Below are 22048 nucleotides of genomic sequence, written 5' to 3' on the forward strand. Positions count from 1 at the left end.
TGAATAGGACTGCACCTTCAAGAGAAGCTTCTGATGTAACACAGTTGCATACACTTCCTTTTGGTAGTTTTTATGTCAAGCATGCTTTAGGCTGGTGTTAGAGGACCTTAGTACACCAAAATACTACATATTACTGTAGAGCATGACTTTACATTTAATGCCTATATTTTAGATTTATTTTTATTTTTTTAAACAGTTTTCATTTGTCTTTAAAAACAAAAGAAGGGTGAGGTATGAGAAGGGAATGCTATGGGTATCAAACTGTGTCTGCATGGTGGATTTGGGCTTGCCTATGATGGCAGCACATGGAGCCAGGGCTACATAAATATTCACCGACGTGTAAACATGCACACTGCTCACATGCCACTCTGAGCCTGGATTTGCTTGGGAATGCAAATCTCTTTTGTTTAAAAGAAATAAAACATTCTGCTTTTTTGAAGACATCTAATTCAAAGAAGTTTCTGTACCACAGCTGATCTACTATAAACAAAGACAAAATTCTTCAAAAGAGATATAAAAAAAAAGAAAGAAAAGGTTATCACTTAATTTCTGGAATGCAAAGATATTACTTGTTTCAGAAGCAAGAAAGTGAATGAGGGAAGTTATAGCTACTGAGCTGCTGGGTGTAATTAGTTTCCATATTATATCACTTTTGATAATTAGATCTACATGAAACTTGCAGTCAAAGACTTCACAAGCGCTTCTCGTGTGTCAGCCTGGATATGTAATAGTTGGAATGATAGATCTACTGGATAGATCTAGGCTAGTAGGTGCTTTGGGAAACACCTTCATCTTTCTTTTAAGCTGGCAGATGGTTTAAGTCCGGACCCGACCGCCTGCTGTTGTTTTCAATGAAGGAGTGTTACCTTTTTGGATTCATGAAAGGCTCTCAATCAAAGCTAAAATGGCAGGCCAGTGCGGTGAATCAATAAAAATCTCTACTTTCAGCTGGAGTGTCGGATAGTAATTCTTCTCGTGTCACTGCCTGGTTAAACAGTCATACTCCCACTAAAAGCCCTATAAGACATAATAGATTCATGTGGCGTTAGTCTATTGTACTGCATTTACCCAGAAAAAGGGAGAGAGGTTACTGTTTCACTAAAACAAACCAGACACTGATGCATTGTGTATCAAAATGTATTCACCCATTTCTCTCTGCCTCATTAGAGCAGGGGGAGCTTATTTTTTATACCGCTTGTGGAGCAGTGTTAAGACATCTGACATATTCATTGCAAATCCTAGTTTAATGATGACTTAGACATCAAATCCCAAATGATTTTACATGCTGGCTTCCTGGTTTCCCATTAGAGCACATATTCTAAGCTTGCTGTTTATTAAGCTACAATGAAGATGTATAAACTGGATGCACTATGAATTTTTTTCAAGAGACTTTGGAATGAAGTTGGCCCTTCGGAGGAATTATTGAACTGTATTATTTCTAATTGCAGGAAATTAATTTGGTGCATCTGATTTGATGCATTAAATGTCCTCCTCTGTAGTGTTTTAGTAGAAAATGTCGATGGGACAAAAAAGGTTTCATTTACAATGACTTCAGAAGTTCTTAAATGTTAAATATCAAGGCTCAGAGCCTGTGAGAAGGAATGGCTGCTTTGTGCCCTGCAGCTGAGAGCTGGTGGCCCTAAAGCAGCCTTATTCAGATGCAGACAAGTTCCCTGGCCCTGGCAGATTCATCAGTTGCATGTATCAGTAATGGATTCCCTTCCTCTATTCACTCCTCAGGACTGAGCAGGTATCAAAGAACTGACTCAGCAAATTGCTTGAGAGGGGGTTGAGCTAAAACTCATGAACTACACCACACTCCTCTGAGACTGTCAGATTCAAAGTTAGACCCACAGAGCTAAAGGCAAAACAGTCACTGACTTAGAGGGCAAATTTTCCTTTTCCAAATTGTAGATAGCTTCCTTGTGGAAGAGATCTGTTCAAGAAGTGGAAGTTTTGATTTCTAGTGCTTACATGGTGCTCATACTTCCTCCCATATCTATCTATCTTTCTATCTTTCTATCTTTCTATCTTTCTATCTATCATCTACCTACCTACCTACCTACCTACCAACCATCTATCTATTAATCTATCTATCCATCCATCCAACCATCCATCTATTCACCTGTCTGTCCGTCCATCCATCCCATCCATCCATGTTTATACATATTACTTATGGGAATCATTAATTATTTTGAAGAAAATCATTTTTGTTCCTTATTTTGGAGAGTTAGATCACTCTTGTTCATGTACTTAGCAGCGCAACTTGCTAACATTGTAATTCAGAGGTGATGTGCAAGATTTTTATATTTAATGAGACCCACATACCGCATTATCTCACCATCTGTGTAGATCTGGGAATGGTTGTAGAAAGTTCCCATTAGTCATATTAACATCCATCATGCCTTCAGCTCACTGTGAGATACAACCATGGAAATGTTTCCTTCACTATGGAGGTTATTTTTCTTTGGAAATCCATGGAATTTGTACATCTTGGACAACCTTAACTATCCCCCTCTGCTACTGGTCAGGTGTAACCCTGGCTACCAAACAAGGGCAGTCTGCAAAATATCAAGGATCCCCTCCTCCTCCTCTCTGAAGCAAACCTCAGCAGATGTAGACAAGATTTTAATAGCTACAAAAAGAGAAATGCATGACAACCTCATTAAGGGAACTATAATAGGCTGTCAGAATATTTCCAAGAGGACAATATATCAATGTCTAGTTTGTTACAGCATTGCTAACTAGGGTAGTTTGCCCCTCTCATAATCTTTCATTCATCTTCCATTGGTCTGATTTCCAATAATGCTTCACCACCACATGTATCCACTTTCCCTTTCAGCTGCCTCACAATCGCTGACATAACTCTTTAAGTACAGAAGAATCAGAGCTGGGAAGTGACAGTAATAAAAAAGCAGTTAGAGGTCCACCCCACTGCTAGCCCTGATACGGTACATTAGAAGGGTTTTCATTTTCTTTCCCTCTCTACCATCCTGAAGACCATTTTGTCCCATCCCTACATCTGCAGGAGGTCAAGGTCCAAAGAGCCCAGGGATTTTACACCATCTGCCACCAAAAAAAAAAAAAAAAAAGAAAAGGAGGAAAGGAAGGCCCTAAACAGCTCTAAAGGGCTATTTAAAGTTATTTATCACTGTAATGGCAAACCAATCATTATTAATTGTACCCGCCCATTGTCTTTCATGTACACCGTGAGGCCGTGAGACATTATTAAAATAGATTTAAACTGCTGCAGCTGGAGTTCTCCCCTCCTCCCCTTTCACCTTCCCCGACCCTTTGGGAAGACGAAATGGAGTTAAGTGGTTTTATCCCTTTTCTTTCATGGTGAAACCAGCTCCCCTGTTCTGCTGGGGATCCAACATTCCTCCAGACCAGGAGAGGTCCAGAAGGGGCTCAAGTCACTTCTCAAGAGTGTATGACAACTGTTGAAACTGCCTCTGAAGCTGGAGTGGAAACACAAGTAGAAACTCACACCAGAGACCCCATAACATTGTTTCCTTCTGTATACTTTTTTTTTTTTTTTTTTTTTTTCCCACCTGTCTATGAAACAACAACCCCAGTCAAAAAGCAAGAAAAAACAGTAGTCTTCCAGACTTTTCTGTTCATGCATCAGTAAATAACACTTCTGCTGAACCTGATTTTGTACATTTTAGGCAGCCATGGTTACAATAATATGTCTTGAATGAAATGTGTCAATTGGAGGAAATTGTCAACTCATTATTGCGGCTAACAACTGAGACATGAACGCTTCAGTCAGAGCGGGAGGTGATTTTGTAAACAAGGAGTGTTCCTAGGGGGATTTTTATAGTTAAAATCAGCATGAAGTAGACTTGAAATAATTGTAGTGACAAAGGGTTCAGCTCTGCTCCAGCTGGAGATGACGACAAGCCTCCATCTGATTTCAGTAGGGTTAGGATCACGCCCTTTGGGGAAGTGCACCTCGCTTGTGTCTTGTACTTGCGTGTGCCCAGATAAAAGCTGGAGTTCGGGTCAGCCAATTTAAACCAGCTAATTAGATGGCCCACTGCCTGCGTGGATGCCATATTCACTCTGATGGTCCAAACACACTTCCAATAGCTATCCCCCCCTGCTTGCTGGCTGTGACAGCTCTGGGCACAGACCTGAACTCTGCTGCCCAGTAATCCCAGTGACCAGAAGTTGCCTGACCTACTTTTCAAATCTCTGGTGCTGTTTTGGCTTTGCTGGCATTTAGGAGCACAACCACATGCCTCCCCGAAAGCTACTCTAGCCCTCGTGTCCTTGTGAAGGCAGAGGACGCTGGGCAGTGCTCAGCCTGGAGAGCAAGGAGGAGGATGGGGTTGTATGCAGGAGGGCCAGGAACAGCACCACGAAAACTTCAAGTGATCACAGGACTCTAGATGCCCTCAGGGACACTGCAGACAGAAGAAGCTGAGGAAGGCCAGGCAGAATTAAGGAGCAGTGGCAGGCGTGAGAACAGAGGAGGCCAGCAGAGAGTTTAGTGCTGTCTCCATGCTGTTCGACACAATTAAACAGGCATTCATCTTTGTCTTCTAAAGGTTTTATACTCTCTCAGTGCGGCATAGAGCTGAAAAGCACTGATCCAGAAGGGGGACAAACGGCAGCATGGGATTAGCCAGGAGCACAGTTCCTTACACAAGGGCTCTGCAGTCATCCTAGGAAGTAGTGGGTGTTTGGAAGAAGGACTTCTTGAAATGCAAACCAGCAAGAAACCTGCTGAGGCTACAGACAGAGGGAACAGAAACCAAACCGAGGCACAGCGGCTCTTTGCAATTTAGCTGGGATAAAATAATCCAGTAGGGGGGAAAAAAATTCCTGGCTCTTCTCTCAGAGCCCTTCTCTCTGTTTGACCTTTCTTAATGTAGTGGCAGCATGTATAATGATGAGGTAAAGGACTTGAAAAAAAGCTGTTTTACAATGACATCATGTACTCTCCCTCATTAAATAAAATTATTTGGAATGAACAATCTTAAGTCACTGCAAAGAACAAGCTTTCAGTAGGGCAGGGGAAAAAAAGGAATTTCAAGTTGCAAATCTCCATGAATACCAATCAGAAAGTGCCTTATGCTAAGACTGATGCTTCAATATTCATCCATAGCATATGAAAAATTTAAAATAATCTTGGCGAGCAACCCAGTAACTGGTCATTTGTATTCCATGAGCTGTGGAACAAAGTGCAAAGTAAACAGGTAAAATGCTGGATGCTGTGTATGTGTTTTTTTTTTTTTTTTTTTTTCCTGGTCCAAGTTGAAAGTAGATTATTTGCACACCAAAACGTCTGCAGCTGGTGCTTATCAGAAAATGAGTCATGTTTCAGTGTTTGAGCACAGAAGCTCCTCTGCCCAGATGTGTGGCTCCAGTGTGTGCTGCTGCTTGGTGAATGCTCTCGGCATCGGTGGCTTTCAGGCAGCCCTGCCCTGTGGCCTGTTTTTCTCTGCATCACAGCTGGCTGCAGCAGGAGATGTTGAAGCTCCTCAAAGACAGGAGAGCCAGGAACTGTCCACTGGAACATGTGGCATCCAAGCCTCTGCTAGCGAGAGCTGGCAGTGGTTTTGGACCTTGACATTTGAACAGGCAGAGTCTGATATGTTCTTGGGTGGGTGGGTAGTGATTATGGGTGGAACATAAGGAACTGTGGCGAATTGCTCCTGTGGTGCCCCAGTTCCCAGAAAGAAGGCTGGTGTCCCACACAGTAGAGATTACTGTCCTACACGGTATCAAACATGCCAGGGAGCAACTTGACACAGATCAACGCATCTCTTGCTGGTAGAACCCAAACTGAGGTCACCACCTCTGATAAAGACTGCATGTGCCTTTTCTAGTAAAAATGCAATTTCAACAAGTCTGAGTCAGCAGGAATGCTTCTGTCCTCCAAGGAAGGAGTGAAAGTACAATATTTCCAGTGGTAAGCCTAAGGGGAGACAGGTTTGGGAGTACAGCCATCCTATTAACAATAAATTGGCGTCCTTCCCTGCAGTGCCTTCTCCCTCCCTGCACAGATGAGTTTGTCCTTCCTCTCACCTTTCTGCACCCTCCCTTCCCTTTAGTGATCCTCTTACCTCAGAAAATCCTGCCCATGTTATGGGTTATCTTCCATTCATATACAAAGAACTGTGGCTGTGGTATCATGTAACATACACCAAGCTTGTGCAGCAACTTGCCAAAGGATGAGGTTTCTTTTGTTCCTCTTCTTTCTTACCTGGCTCCTTTGTGCCTCCTGATGTTTGGTAGACCCTTCCCTTAGCCAGTCTGAATCACTGAAATGATCAAAATCCATACACTTCTTTTGGATCTGCATCTCCCAGGCATTTATTTTGGATTTGTTTTCTGTCATTTTCATGAGTTGGTTTGGCTCATGCAGTGACCCAGTGAGTGACAAGCTAGGAGAGTGAGCTGGGACTTTATATACGGGGCTGAACTGTCACATTGACTGGTCGAGTCTTCTAAAAAATTACTTTGGGACAAAAAGACAGCAAAGACTAATTCACCAGGATGCTGAGCAACTGTCATTCTCTGCTTGAAGCCATTTCTGTTCCAATGGTGCTGCTAAGGGAGATGCTCAATGCGGTGAGATCCCAGGCATTGGCACGAAGGGCAGACAGAAGTACTTTTACCATTTACAGGGATCACACAGTGAAAGGCATCAGCAGAGATGACAGTTCCCTTTATAGATCTATGCACACATCTGGACACATGATGGTTTGGTGAATAGTTGTTAAAAATTTTTATGAAATAAAATGGAGATGAGTGTTTTCATCTCAGGCACCTGGCAGAAATAATGTACATGATGCAGGAAACAAACAGCAGCCTCTCAAATCATGTGCAGTAGAGGTGTCTGTGAGCTCAACATGTGTTATCATCCACAAAAGGCTCAGCAGTTACATCTAAACAGGGTAAAAAAAATTGGGATGAAAAGCTTGACATCTAGCCAGTCAAAAAATCTGGTCTAACTATTCAGGAAAGGACACAGCTCTGTAGTGTATGCAGGTAAATACAGTGGTGCTCCTTTTGCAGAATGAACATGAAAAGATATTAGATGTCTGAACAGCTGTTCGTTTCCTACCAGATTTTTCTAACCTTTATTTCAACCTACCTTCTTTCCTTTTAGGCAGCTCGGTATCCCTGATTCCTTCAGGCTCACTTCTAATTTGCACAAGGCTAGACAATAATGACTTGGAGATCACAGGCAGGCACGTAGGAGCACATCTGGGATGAGACTGCACCTTGTTGCCTCCCAGAGGGTCCAAGCAGGTGGTAGTTTATGCGGACATCTGTGGAGGCTGCTCTGATGGAGGTAGGTCTCTACATCATGCTGCGTGTGTCTTCAGGGAACAAGAGATTCAAAAATCCACACATTGTTTTGTAGCCCCATCCCACCCCATGTTGCTTGCTGTATTTAACTAAAACACAACACAAGCCCTTATTTTTAGAGATGCTAAAATGTTGATTTAAAAAAATATATTTAATTTTATCCAATCTGTCATTTTAAAGATTATTTTGTTTTTCCAGTTTGGGAACATTTTGTACTCTTTTTACTACAACTGAGAAGACACACTGAAGAGAGATCTACAGACCTTGAGAGGAGATTCTTTGTGAGAAGTCATTAATATTGATTTTACCTGACACACCTGCAGGAAGTGAACAAAATTGTTCCTGTATACAAGTAATCTCCATTGCAATCAGTTTTCTGGCTTGAACTGAACAATTACTAATCTAAACAGGAATAAAACAGGAATAACTTCCATTTCTTTTGGTGCTTTTGCTGGTCAGCTGCATTGCTTTATTTGGCCTTTGCTTTTTGTAGTTCTAACACTCCTGTAGGTGGAATCAGCCATCCCTCATTTGACATAGCATGAAGGGTGTTATATATTTTCAACATAAAGACTGTCAGCATTAGGAGAGTTTGGAGTTAATATGAGTATTTATTGCTTTTCGCTAAAGACAGTGCAGCAAAGAAACCTATTTTCTTCAGATATTAATTAGATAGGTACATAATTAAACATCTTAAATAATGAAATAGATGCTGTGTAAAAGGCTAAAAATAACTGGCCATGAATTAATCATTCAGCCTATATTAATAAATAAGCTCTGGATGTCAGCTCACAAAGATTTCCTGGCAGTAATTTGACCACCGATATGCTCATCACAAACACATCAGACTCCCCATCTAGACACTGCCCAGATGCATTTTGTTGAGCTCCTGGATCACTGCACCTTGCAGAGCCAGAGGGTTTTGTTTACATATTGGGTCTGGTCTGATTCTTGTATGGACATCTTGGAACATAGGTTTAGACAGAAATAGCACATTGCCCGTAAATATAGTGGAGATGTGATGTGAAATCGTGCGTAACTTTGTGAGAGAGAGCACACTCTTTGGTAGGAAGGGTTGGGGAGAGGTGGACTTGCAATGTTGTCACCCACATCTGGGAATATGCACACATTTCTAAGATTTTGTTTCTGCCTTCCTAAAAGAATGACTGAGAAGGCTTCATAAGGACTTTGTGCAGACAAATAGAATAGCTGTGTCTGTAGAGGATCTGTATGTGGCTACGTGGTAAACCACTGGGGACACTGGGGACAATGTTTCACCCCCAAAGTCATATGAGAAATCTGAGTGCTTGCCTGCCACAGATGCTCTGTGTTCTTGGGAAGGTAACTGTCTTTGCTGCTTCCTTCTCCTTATTTGCAGAGGGAGTGTGTATGCAACCTCCTCGAATAAGGTGGTGTGAGGACTCACAGACTAGTGCTCATGAGGACCAGAAAGACGTTACGATCCATGCGAGTGTTAGCATTTATTTTAGCCAGGTTTCCTAAGGAAATTAGACTCCTATATTAGACTAAATATTAGACTAGATAGATAGATTCTACTATCTATCTTTGCTATACAGCCTTCAACAACTACAAAAACTACTAGTCCATTTTGAGCAAATCTGACACAGCAGCAGGGGCTCTAAACATGGTGGTCCTATGAGTTCTGTGAAAACAGGCAGGTAAGTAGAGGAAAGGCAACCAGACTACTGCTGTCACCAAAGGAAAACCTTCAGTGAAAGCACAGCCAAGTAGTAGGCACCAGAGAATCCACTTGTGAAACAGACCATGGCCGCTGGAAGAGGTGTGAACAGACCTCACAGATTATATAATAAAGAAGACCCACGAACTGCCTAAGTACCCTTGCATAAGAAAGTACTTGTTTAATTTGGTTAACTTAAATGGTAGGGAAAGGGCAAATTGCTTTTGAAAGAAATAAAACACCCCACTTCTCCAGTGGCCTTTTGCCCTTTTCTAAAGCGTTGCTCAAACTAAATCTTTGTGAAGGCTCTGAAATATTTAGCTACTGCCTTTACTTTCCTTTACATTTTTTTGTGTGCGTATTTCTGGACTGTGGCCAGAATGGGAAACAGATTGCTGAATACAGCAAAAAAAGCTGTTCTCAAGGTACTCCCATGCCATCTGAAAGCTAGAAACACCGTAAATCTTGAGCTAACCTGCTCCTGAAACCTTGAAACTTGCTGACAGTGCACTTCCCTCCTCTGTGCCTACAGGTATAACCGCTGACTGCTCTTGCAGTGTTAACAGGTCTCACCTTCCCAGGGCTGGCTTGGAGGTACCAAGGTAATACTGCTGTTCTGTGTGGTACCAGCCAGCTCTGACAGCACTCAGCACTGCTACTTTGCTGTGTGCAGTCCTAACCTGAGCCTGCCTATCTGCTTCATACTGCCTCCATCCCTTTTATTCCCTTGTGTCTTACAGCTGAAGGGACACTTGCCAGCAGTCTCACAAATTCAGCTTTGGGGAGAGGAGATGGATGTTGCCTCCTATTTCTCTGTAAACCTTATCAGAGCGAAGAGGTGCAGCAAAGCAGAGCTGCTGCATTATGTGAACTCAGTGCAGAGTTGTGGGCTCCTGTGCTTGTGCATGGGATAGGATAGGATGGGAAGAGGGTTTTATAAACCTAAGGAGAGGTGTGGGAAAGGAGGAAAGCTCACACACACACACACAGAATCACACAGAATTTCTAGGTTGGAAGAGACCTCAAGATCATCGAGTCCAACCTCCAACCTAACACTAACAGCCCTCCACTAAACCATATCACTAAGCTCTACATCTAAACATCTTTTAAAGACCTCCAGGGATGAGGTCTTCATCCCCTCACCTGCCCTCAGTCCCCACCTCCCCCATCCCTAATCCCTCTTTCTCTCCACACCTCCTTCCTCAAAACCCTTCCTCAGTTTCCCCGTGGCTCCTGCAGCCCCATGGTGCCGTTACACCCTCAGCTCCCCCAACCTCAAGCAGAACCCTCTCAGCCTCCCCCTCATCCCCCTCATTTCTCCCACACCCCTCAAGCACCTCCCATTTCCCTCCCCTGATGCTAGTTCACGTTGCAAACTCTCTCACCATGTAATGTGACCTCGGGACAGGTCTTTCCTTCCCTTGGCCAGCGGGACCAGATCAGCCGAAGTAGAAAGGATTGTTCAGCTTGTAGTGCTCGTCCCCTCAAACTCTCCTCATCTTGACAATTCTAGCAATGTGTCATGGTTTTATTGCATTACAGTACTTGGTGATACTATATTGCTTTTTTATCAGTGTTATGAAACTTCAGAATGAGACTGCCTAAAGAGTCCTCTTCACTTATTCTTTCTGGTGGTTTGGTACATCTTTGTCATTCTTTGATTTAAATGTTCAAGATACAGGCTGTGCCTTCGCTAGGTTATTGCGATGCTCAGAATAACATATCCCTGATGACTGGCAGGATCTCAAGGAACAATTGTAACACAGATAATGAACAACGTTTTTATTAAAACTCCAGCAGAATTTCTAGCCAACTTTCAAGATCATGTCAATAAAGGAAGTTTGGATAAGTCTCAGAAAGTCACAGTTCTGTCATACTCCAAATAGACATATTTTCCTTGCTTACAATGAACAAGATTATTGATTTCTGTTTGTCAGACAGTACCACCAAATCTAACAAAGGGAAAGAACGAATGTTTTTGCACCCTTTTAATGACAAACACTGAATTATTACGGAGTGCAAAGTGAATTCGATTAGGTTTGCTAGGAAAAATTCTACTCCTTTTTGTTCTGGGTTTTATTTTTCTGGACAGTCAGTCTCACAGGAGATATGGCTGTGTAGTCATTACGCAGATAAGCTTGTATTCACATGAGAGCTTCATTGATTTCCTGGACAACAGCCGAGGGAAGCAAGCTCTGCCACTTCTGCTGAGCACTTAGCAGATGTGTAAATGACAATAAACATAAATAAGATATGTATCACTCAGGCCTGTACAGCGTATTCATTTGGAGTGCCACTTGTTGATGTGAGTGCGTCAGCTGATCTTGGAGCACTATGTGCGCAGCAGTGACTGCTCAGCAGCAGGAGAAAGGCTCTGGAAGGAAGGGTGAAAAGAGCCACAGAAACCTGTAAGGTCCCATTTCTCCTCTTTGGTCACGGAGGAGGCACAAACCATTTGCTACGTGCGGTGGTTAGCAGGGAAAGATAAAAGAAAAAGTTGTTCAGGTACTTTCACAGTCACTCATGGTAAGTTGGGGCTTAGTTTTTCCATCTTAGGTTGATTAATTGATACATGTGAGCACACCATACTGAGCGTAGTGTACCCTCTTTAAGCCCACAGTCCCTTCATAGACTGACTAAACACAGGATATACTGCTATTTGATTAATTCTCTTACTGTGATTATAAGATTGACACCCTACTGATGACCACCATGCAAATGAACGCTTCCTTCCCCAAGTAGCTGTCTTTATAGAGAAGGAAAGAAAGTCTGGGATGGCAGCACTTTTTTTTTCTCACTTTAGGGATGAGGAATAGGATGTAAGAGAGATTAACTGGTCTTCCAAAGGTTACCAAAGACTGTTGTGTCACAGACAGGAACTGCTTTCATATCTCCTGATTCCCAGACTATGGCTTTAATTATTCCTTCTTCTCAAATAAATGAAAACACTTATGAGTTAGTGATACCAATGAGATCATACAGTGATGGGACATAGGCCAGTTGAATAAACCTAAACTATACATGTAACTGGATCGTCTCCACCCATAAATCAAAACCATTCTCTTTCTGCCAAGAAAAGATGTATGCCTGCTTATTTCTTTACGCTATTTTAATAAATTTGTTTTGAAAGGTTATTTCTCATCTTTAAAGGGTATATGTTAATATGTGCAGTCCAATCTTGCATCCCTTACTGGGTGAAAATCCTTGTGGGTGAATTATAGGAATTCAGGTGAACATTCAAGCTCATGACAATAAAATTTGCTACTCACTGCTGCCTGTCCATGAACTTTCAGAGCAAAAATGTTCTGGGGAGGCAGAAGACAATGGAGATGTTCTCATCACATAATTCTCAGAGACTGGACCAAAAAAAAGGAAAGACAGCACTCATGCCAAACACACTGCAAATTTTCACATAATTTCTGTAAATGGGTTGCATTAGAAGACTCAGCCATTTAAAGTTATGCAAAATCAATATGCTGTCATCCATGAATATGAACACGTTTCAAGGACGGTTTCATTTCCACAGAGGGAGGTGAGGGTAGTTGGGAAATGCACGCTGAGTGTTGAAATTAACCCAGAAGATCTTGTACATATGAACAGAACAGAAGGTAGGTGAATTGTAGGTGTACAATTTACACGGGGATAATCAAATCTAGGAGAACTAAAGCTTTACTTTGATAGCCATGGAACTTCATATGGACTATATTTTATTTTATTTTATTTTATTTTATTTTATTTTATTTTATTTTATTTTATTTTATTTTATTTTATTTTATTTTATTTTATTTTATTTTATTTTATTTTATTTTATTATTTATTTATTTATTTTCAGAATAACATCACACTGACTGGAGGGCCCTCATAAATAAAATTGTTTTTACCATGTTTTGGTGAGAAGCTCGGGGTTTTGATCTATTCCTTCCTACAATCCCACTGCACTTGATTTCACTGTCAATATGTCATAATAAATGTGATTTCCAAGTGCTATGCTGCATTCCATATGGTAGAGCTATCCTGGATCTGGTGTTTTTCATTAAAAATCAAAATGTACTCAGAGGAACTGAATTCTCACAGGCATGCTATGACTAGCAATCAGGGCTCATCCTCTGTTGTAAATGTGTACCATTGTTCCTTATTGTCCATGGGCCAGTACAAGTTCTTATCAACAACAGGGCTGGAATGTATGGCACTTACCCTTTGCATTTCCAGATAGTGGAACAGCATCTTTTGAATCTCAAAATCAAGCCAATCTGCATTTTAACATACTAGTCTCTTTCTGTTTGTACAGCAACTTAAAAAAAAAAAAAGCCTTTTTTCTCCTTTCTCCTTGAAAAAAGAAGCCCAATAATCCTTACTTGAAGATATCATAAATAACACTAGGTTTAATTATAGGAATGTTACGTGGAAATACTGAGATTAAATTCAATTTCATTCCTGTCATTTCTTAAAAGGAAGCAAGGGAAACAGAAAACATGATGTAGGAGAGTATGAGGTTCTGGCAGCCTGGCATCTTTTTCATGCTGCTATGGAAAGCAACTATGATGCCAAATATATTCTGCTTTGTCTAAGCCAAATTCTTATTAAGCAGAGGTAAATATATATATATATATATAGGTGGAAATGGTAACACTGATTTATACTGAAATGGAAATTGATATGCTCATAAACTTGGATGTGTTTGGTAACAGAGACTGGAATTTGTGATGTCAGGAATTCAGTAGGAAGCAGCTAAGAAAATGGCAATGTTCTGATAGTTTTGCCTTATCTGGTCCACTAAGAGTGTTTTTCAGGGAAAATTATGACCTGAATTATGCTAGTAGATCTTAGATCTCACTGAATAGTTTCCAGGTTTGTGAAAATGGGGGTGTCATCACTTTGTACAATGATGATGCTGTTGCTCTGCACTCCCTTACTGCTGAACACATTTTAATGTGTTCCTCACAAAAGTAAAGTCAATGAGGGTCATATTTGTGCCACAAAAATTGACATGCTAAACTATGACTCTGGTAGTTCGTGGATGGATCTTTTTTCCCTTCAGTTTTAAGTAAATTCTAACTGGTTGATATAAAAACCTTAAAAGAAACCTTAATTAGGGACCATCTCCTTAGTTTCCACTATTTATTTATTATCATTTTTTTAATGTAAGTTTGTAACTTTTTTGAACAGCAGCTTTGCATTCAATACTTGCAGTTTGAAGTCACTTTCTTGCTCCCTTTCTCCTCTTTCAGACAATAAAAGATTTCCACTATAGGCATGGGGATAAAGTTATGCACATCTCATGATGCTGTGGGCAGCAGAGTAGCTGCCTTCCTCAGCACGAGTTCACTATATTTGCTTTCCATCCCATTTTCCTTTTTCTCACGGTATAAAGCTGAGGCAGTTCAAGCCTGCAATGGGCTGATGATTGTTGGTTCAGAACAGACAAGGCTGAACCTGAAGTTCAGACTCTAAAGACTATGTGAGACAATAATCAACAACCTAGCTCTGAGGCATCTGAGGGAGGTTCAAATTCTGACCAAGTCACTGACAGAAATGAGTGAAAGCTGTCATTCCAGAGGCCATGGTGTACGGCTCACAGAAACAGCACAGTTTGTCCAAGATGAGCAGAACCACAGGTAGAGACATCCAGTGCAAGTCAGCAGTCAAGCTATACCCACACACCTTTCTTGTCAGTGGCTACTACCAGAGTTTTGGGTGCTAGCTAGCTCTGGGGGTGATCCTGTACTGAGTAAACCAATGCATGCTCATAGGAGAAACTCCTTCCTATTTCTATCATTATCAACAAATTTGAAGCCTGTGTCCTGAACAAAGACTGCTTTTCTCCCTCTTCCTGAATTCTATCTATTGCAATTGGAGAAACTGTTATTTTTCAGACAGTATTGGATCTTATAGGAATCATTAAACTGCTGTCCTCAAAGATATCTTTGGCAGTTGTCTTCTGACATGCGTTGCCTGGTTTTGTGACAGAGAAGGATTAATGTACAATTTATATTTCTGTATATTCTTTGCTGTTGTATATTTTTCCAGTATCATTTCTTATTCATTTCCTCCCTGAATTAAACTATTCTCATAGTTAAGGCTTGCTTTATACATTTGTTTTTTTTTTTTTTTTCCCTCCTGTTCTTTAAATGATCTTACTGAGATAGCAAAGCACTGACAGCATTGTACCCTCTTGTGGGATACCACGTAACTTCTTACTGGGAACAGACAGGCTCTTGAATGGATGATTGGGGAAAAGGAAGATTATCATATGAGAGAAAAAAATAAAAGATCTTGGCATGTTTATCTCCACAAACTGGAGGCTGAGAGTGAATATGAATGCTCTCTGTGCAGCAGGGGGTTAAACACCAGCAAGGAAAACAAACTTTTTATGTAAAGGCTGATGTTGACATAAGGACCACGTGGGCATAGGCTCTCTGTGGATATATTAAACCTTACAGTTATGGAAATGTCCCCAGTGGTTACAGCAGTGAGGTGCTGCAATGGTCTTCCATTAGAGTAGGGAAGGACTCACTGCTTCAAGGATGAAGCATGATAGGCTACCGAGGAAGAAAGCATGACGTGGTGCCCATAGTAGTAAAGGACCAAAGTTAGTGAATTCAGATGTTGATTCCTGTTTCTCTACCTGGATTCCCAGGTCTAGGCTGCAGACATCTAATTTTAGAAGAGAGTTAAGTGTTTTAGCTCCCATTATATCCCATACAGAACAGAGAATAATTCAGCTCAGCCAGAAGTAGATATCAGCATTTGGTCAGTCTCCACTAATGGTAATGAGTAAACACCTATGTGTTAGACACCTCAATTTAGGTGTTAACATGGGAATCTCATCCCAATCCTAGTTAATTAATTTCATAGGCCACAGGGGCTTGATTCAGCTGGCAAAAGAAGAGAGTCTTATGCCATCGGAGAGGCCCTAGGGCCAGTAAGAAATCTGCAGAGGTCAGGCAGATATGACATAGGACCTGTAGAATGACTAGCTTAGGAAACTGAATGGGGCCTCAGAGAGGGGAGAGAGGTGAATCTTATATCACTGGTGGTAACCCCTTGACAGAATTCTGTCCTCTCTTCTCCTTGTCTTCTCTCTCTTTTTTCTTCTGATTTTCCATTGTACTTGTCTTAGCTAAGGCAGTCACATGCTTCAGAACAGACTCCCGAATCTTGAAAAGCAAACACAATTATGCATATATAAACTAAAAAGAAATCATCTAAAAGTGTAACTTTCATTCCCAAGTAAAGCCTTCCATGCGCATTGGGCATGTGAATTCCCTCTGTACAACTCTGATCCTTCTACTGATTTTCCTCTAATGTTCCCAGTACAGTAAACTGAGCTTTTTAAGATTTACTACCAGGCTTCTCAATGACACCAGTTAGTTTCTTCTTAGCCAGGAGAAGTCTTTTCATAATGTAGGGCAAGAAAGAACTTTAAGGAAGGGCAAACAGCACCAAAAGGTAAAGCTCTGGCTTGCCTCAGGATCCCAGTTGCCAACAATTATTAATATGCTCATTTCTGGATTTGTCTTTGGGGCTTTCACTGCACAGTGATGTTAAAAGTCTTGGCAGATGTTAAAAGTAAACACATTCTGCCGTGTTCGTAGCCTCTCTGTAGGGAAGGAAGGTGTGACTGATCACCGACTTGCAACTCCTCGATAAAAACAATCAGTGTTACTGAGGCACGTGGAAGAAAAAACAACCCTAGCCAGATTGTAATAAGGGTTTCTTGGGGGAGAAAGAAGGGAAGGAGAAGAAAAGAGAAGATTTAAGAAGAGACTAGAGATTATGCAAATATGAGCTGTGAATAACAGCCTGGCAGTACAACCCCTCCAGAGATAACTTGCCACCTGCATTTCTTGAACAGGCACCTCCAGGTCAGTGAAAAAATGGAGCGGCTTTTGAACAAAAAGGGAAGAAAGAAAAATCAGACTAGGCGCTCTTTAATTCTAGCCACGTTAAACTCTAAATGCTGCCAAAAAGCTGGTAATAAAATTTAATTCTTTCTGAGGACATGACGATCAGTCATCCGACCAAGAATCAAAGTCTCCTGGGAGTGTTTCTTCTGTCGTGGGGCTTGAGTAGACTTGACCCTCTCAGCTTTTCATATTTCATAATTGAACTCAATGTCCCTCACACTTTTAACTTCTTCCCAGATTTAAAAAGAGCATTAATCATTCCCTCCTCAGAGCAATACTGAAGAGGGAAGTTGGATGCGAGGCACAGTTTCTAAGAGGCCTGGGGGGTTAAGGTGATCAGTATCTACGTGCGAGCATAAGTATTTGTTTGTATCAGTGTCACAAACAAACAAAAAACCTCCCTGCAGGCGGGTTACAGAGGCCAAAACACAGCTCCAATATATATGATCTACCACCACCTTAATAGTTTCACGCCGGTGATGGTGTACAATTGAGCACCACGCTTCTGCAGTTTATCTCTAGAGAAGCAAAAGAAAAAGCTCCCTTTTAACTGGGTACTTTGTTATGATTTATACATTTCTTTCTTGAATAGCTGGAGTTTATCTTCTTCAGCTGCAGAAACTTAGAGCAAATGATAAACGAAAACATCAACCTAGAGCCTGCACTAATGCCTGACACAAACATGTCACTCGATATTTAAGTATTTATTTATTCATTTATGTTTTTGTAGTCTCTTCTTATGCGCAGAACCTTTGTATTTATTATAATAATGGTGACAAAATATGGGAATGGGAAAAAGGGGGGGGGGGGGGGGTAGGGAAGAAAGTACATAAATGCAAGCAAGAAAAAAGCAGTAACATCAAGACTTGGAAGGCACATTCTGCCGCTCCTTTGCCTTGTTTTTGCTGCAACGAGGAAAACTGCAGTGGGAAGCTGGGTCACTCCTGTTGTATTTTCAAGAATGTGTTTTTAGGGGGGCCAGGCCGTGAAAGACTGAAGGAGAGCAGCACCAGAAGGGCCTTAAGGGTGGACATGGAGGCACCTGAGGGATCCCGGTCATGTCCCAAGCACCACTGCAAGGCCTGGGCTGATCACAGAAGCCAGGGGAGCTGCCTTGGAGGCCTGAGGCTTCCCACTGGAGATGGTGGCTGTCACAGGGACACAGGGGACAGTGGGGACACAGCGGACAGTGGGGACACAGGGACCAGCATCAGGGCCAGCAGGCGCCCAGCCCTTGGCATGGGCAGGCTCCAGCCCAACCCAGGCAGCCTGCCACCCTTGCCACCAGCACAGCTACATATTGCCGTGCACACTGGCCTGGCAGAGCTCAGCATTTTTTATTTATATATATATATATTTTTGTGTGTGTTCCCTTTTCTGCTAGGTTGATCTGGTGACCTGGAGGTGGGGCGCAGGGGAGCAGTGAGGCGAGGAGGGGACAAAAGCGGCGGGCTGCCTTGGCTGGCCGAAATCCTTCACAGCGCTGGGACACAAAACCCCCTAAATCTCCATTGGAAAGTCATTAGAAATCTGCTGGAGGAGCAGGGCACAGATTGCCAGGGGAGGGCTGAAAAGTCCCTTTGCGCTCCACAATACCTGAAGTGAACTGGAAGGGATGGGGTGGAGCTGGAAAGCAGATTTCCTGCCATAACTAAAGCCCCCTTTCAGCCTGCTCTGCAACAGTTTTACGATGTGTTAGAATTTACATTCACGTGTTGTTAACCATTCTTCGGTGCAATGAAACGTTTTATCTGTCTGACCTCAACCTTTGCCATATGCTGGTGCAAACTGTTCAACTTAAGCCCAGGCGAGTTTAGAAAAAAAAGGAGGAAAGAAAAGGGGGGAAAAGGAGGGTCCGAAAAGCACATTGCTGGGTAGGCTCTGTTGTTGCTCTTGATAGCTGCCTTCCTCTCTGTTTTCCATGGAAACGTTTTGAAAGCCAATTCCAAAAAAAAGAAAAAAAAAGAAAAAAAAAGAAAAAAAAAGAAAAAGATGCATGCAGATAAATGAATAGTGGCTCAGAACATGCCAGCTCTTCACTAATTGTCCACTTTACATATGCTCCTTCATGTCTGGCGATTCCTTTTATATTGTGGAGAGACAGCAATGAAACTTCATTACACTGTGTTAAGGAGAGGCAAACAGAATGCATTTAAAATTGATCAGAATAACTTTTATAATGTTTTTATTTATTTTATCATAATTTCCTGATTGCTTTCTCAGCATAGGTCATTTAAAGGAACAAAAGATGTGGGTTACTGAAGGAGAATTATAATTTTGCAAGTAATTTACAATGAAAGACAGCATTTTATTCTTTTGAAGATGTGTCTAGCTAACTTGCAAATGCCACCCTGTTTCTCTTAGGAACCTGCACTGTGGCATTGCCCTAGACCTGTTATTTGATTCCTCTGAAACTATGGTTGTGGACATGTCTCTGTGTTTTGCCCCAGCATCTAGATGTGGTTAGGTGTTTCTGTGCTCACCTTTTGTTTTAGGCAGACTAAGCAATCCTGAAAGTGCTTCCTAATCTATCATGAGATGGATTTTCATGGAATTGTGGCTGTCTTTGTAGTAAGAAACATCAGTTTCCCTTCATCCCACCAATACCTCCTAATCCTAATAAAAATGGTGGTGCTGAGAAAACCTGGCTTCAACTTCTAGCCCTGACTGGCTTTGGACTAGTCCCTCAGGAGGACATCCACAAAGGTGCTGTAGTATTGTGTTTAGCAACAGGGGAGCTTTGGGATCAAAAAAATTTGTTTGAGTAGACTGTGCAGTGGTGAAGTCTTTGCCTGAAGAATGTGCTTCAACATATGCATGCAGTTGCATATTATAAAACTGAATACTTGAGATTAGATAATATAGGGGTTAGGTAAGGCTTTGTGATCAACCAGTGACGCTCATTTTCTGGTAGGCTACAAGATCCCTTTGCAAATACCAGTGTTGCTCCATGAACCTCCTTCTTTAAAGCCACGATGGTGCTGAGGGGCATTCAGGTAGGAGAACTAGATAAGGCTAGATAAGGCTCATAAACTCAATGAATCCCCAAATGAATAACCTATTTATATATGTCATAGTCCTACATCGATACAGCTCATCACTAATCCCTGTGCTGGACCAGTCATCGCTGCAGCCTCTTGCGGTATAGAATGCTGCATTTCATGGCATGTGGCATGTCTCTTGGGGAAATAAAAATCATTGTTGCTTTCTGTGAAACCCTGCCAGACCATCTCACATTTTTATAAGTAATTTCCATTCTTCTATGCTCTATTACACACGATGTTTTGAAAGAGTGGGAAAGAGTTAAGCAGAATGAAGACCATTATCAATATTTTATTTGTCACAGCTGAAAAACTACAATTATAGGTCAGTTCATTGCAGTCCATTCATTGATTTTAGTACTCAAGGCCCTTCAGGGAATGTCTAAAATCCACCGATGTTTCGGAGTGCTAAATTTTGTGTTTGGATTTCTGATAAAACTGAAGGATGTGTCAAAACCATGTAACAGACTCTGGGGCTGATTTACCACTGCATGCTTCTGCTCTCTGCTGGTGTTAACTCCAGTGATTTTGTTTGAGTGGAGCTGCACAGTATTGATTTAATTCTTGTATCAGTGTGACCCTCCAGAGACATGCTTCTGTGCTCTTATTCCCACCAATGTCAGTTTGGGAGCATAATCAGGCTCATAATTGGGAATGATGACCTTATGCAGTCAGGCGTGTAAGCACAAGCCACTCAGAGTTTTCCAGAAATGCTACTGAATATAGTGGGGCTACTTTCTTCCTTAAAGTCGGGTGTGTGCTTACATCCTTTGCAAATGACAACCTACATATTTACGCTTGCTTTTGAATTCTGTGAAAGTAGAAGTTGTCTTTTGACTGCCTATTACAAGCTTTGGGTCAGAACCATAAATAGAGGAATCTCTTAACTAGTAATTAAGAGATTTGTGAAGGCTGGGGATCTAAACTGCAGTTGCTCCTCAGTCCACAAGTATGCAACTCCTTCTGCTTCGATTAACTTTTTTTGTTTGTAGCTGGAATGGATGGAATTTGATCAAACTCACTTTCAGAGTACATTCATGGTACTGTTTACAAACCTATTACTTTCAGAAAGCAAAGTAGGATAATGCACTTCTTTCTGCAGACTGTGTTGTTTGTTCTAGCTGCCTTTTAAATATCTGCTGCCTGAAAAAGCATACCCAGCAAGGTTCAAATGTTTTTGTTTATGTCTGTTTTTCAGACAAAAACTTGCCACAGTCTTGTATTGGTAGCAGGCTGCTGGGGAGAGAATTTGGCTTGGAATTAAATATCCTTGAAAGGCACTGGATGCAAGAATGAATAAAATCTATTGTTGAAGTACAAACACCTAATTATAACCACTATCTGAAAATCTGATGTAAAACTAGTAAGGGAAGAAATTACTCATTGCATTAAAAGGTAAATTTTTCTAATGGCATTAAGAGATTTAAAAAACAGCCAAAATACAAAAAGTTAAGTAATCAGAGTATCCACAATCAATATTTGTATTCAGGTCAAAGTGAAAATAACTGAGAGAATGAAATTTAGAAATGCACATATTGTAATTTGATTTGAACAGTCAACATTTGTAAAAAGCCCAAGTGTTTACTATAAGATTACTTTCTGATTCAGCATCACCACACAGAGCTACATCTGTTAGTCTTCATTTGAATACAAAAATTACATCTAATGTAATTAAAAATAGAATAAAAGCAAGAGCTTGATGTCCTTTGGAAGTCCTCAAACTTACTAAAGCTAGAGGTAAATCAACAAATTTAAAGAATTAATTGAATTATTTAATCAGGGACTAGTGAGCTACATCTGCAAAGGTAAGTGTGAGAAACAACAGTCCTGATGCAACACCAACAATGTTATTGCATGGTGGCATTTATTAAGTAACTGATATACCCAAGTTAACCTTAAAACAGCTAACTTGACCTACCCTGCCTTTGAAACAGCTAATTTGAGTTGTGTGAGCTGTTTAGTTACAGCAGTATTGAGCTCAGTGTGGGTCAGTTCACCCTGTTTATACTGCATGGGACTAACTTCTGCAGCTAGGTTGCTAGAAATTCAAACTAGCTTGGACCTACAGATTC

Source organism: Aythya marila (genome assembly GCF_965140915.1).
Source record: "Aythya marila genome assembly, chromosome: 1".
Taxonomy (NCBI): Eukaryota; Metazoa; Chordata; class Aves; order Anseriformes; family Anatidae; genus Aythya; species Aythya marila.